The sequence below is a fragment of the Rana temporaria genome, chromosome 5, assembly GCF_905171775.1.
Source record: "Rana temporaria chromosome 5, aRanTem1.1, whole genome shotgun sequence".
Lineage (NCBI taxonomy): Eukaryota > Metazoa > Chordata > Amphibia > Anura > Ranidae > Rana > Rana temporaria.
The window spans coordinates 243,582,907-243,583,637 of NC_053493.1; positions in this window are offsets into that span (position 1 = coordinate 243,582,907).

The window sequence follows — 731 nt, forward strand, 5'->3', positions numbered from 1 at the left end:
TCCAACTCCTCCTCCAAGGCCACAAGCCTCAGGGGCAAGTAGGATGCCGACCCCTGAAAACAGGGGGGGGTTGGTGCGTCTGCCGGTCAGTCTGTTGAGGGACAATGTCCGGCAGACCCGCAGTCTGTCTGCAATACAAAAAACTATGAGCAAGGTGGAGCCAGCCTGGGTGCAATGAGGGAGTCACTGGGTGACGTGGCCACCAACTCCGTGGGGGTCATCACCTGTTTGTGGGACCTGAGGAACGCCACAACAGGTGTGGCCCAGGAGGTGACTGCCCTCACCCAGGCTGTGCAGGCCAATACCCGGGCTGTGCAGGCCAATACGGCTGACATAACTTCCTGTCTGACAAGGATAGCCGTTGCCTTGGAGGGAAGGCCAGCAGGAGGACAGACACCAGGGGAGGCTGCTTCCTCCCCTGTACAGTCCCCCCGCCCTGAAAATACTCCCTCCCCTGCACAGTCCCCCCCCTGAAAATACTCCCTCCCCTGCACAGTCCCCCCCCCCTGAAAATACTCCCTCCCCTGCACAGACCCCCCCCCGTGAAGATCCCCCAGTTGGCCATGGCCGTCCCCGTGGCCGTCCCCGTGCCCGTCCCCGTGACCGTGCCCGTGGGCAGCCCAGAAGGAGCACTCGGCAACATCCCTAATTTGCAGGGGTACTTTTTTTTTTTTTTTTTACACTGTACTTATGATTTGGTATATGTGTGTGAATGATGTGTGAATGTGGGG